A 392-nucleotide genomic window follows, 5' to 3' on the forward strand; every position below is an offset into this window, starting at 1 on the left:
CAGCCTCGGGGGGAGCCCCTGCAACACAAGAAGATTCATTAGTCACTCACAAATGTTAATCAGTGCAGCTGTAAGACACAGTCCCTGCAGTCGTCCAGTACCCCCTAGCCCCAGATCTGATCTTACATTCCAATTGCTGCAGAGCTGGAGGGTCTGTTGGCTCTATCTCTGGAGGACAGGTGGCTGCTGGAGCTGGAGCCTCTGGAACAGAAAAGGAATCAGATGTTTGGAGCTGCAGTGAGAAACATCAGTCCTCTGCTGCTCTGCTCTATCTGGCAGCATCTTCACATGGAGCTGAATCACTGCTGAACACAGTCACCTTCATTACCTGCATGTGTCACTATGCCCCCGTCGTGCCTGACGTCGCAGCGGTATTTATATGTGTGGAGAGC

Source organism: Monopterus albus, unplaced genomic scaffold (assembly GCF_001952655.1).
Source record: "Monopterus albus unplaced genomic scaffold, M_albus_1.0 scaffold580.1, whole genome shotgun sequence".
Lineage (NCBI taxonomy): Eukaryota > Metazoa > Chordata > Actinopteri > Synbranchiformes > Synbranchidae > Monopterus > Monopterus albus.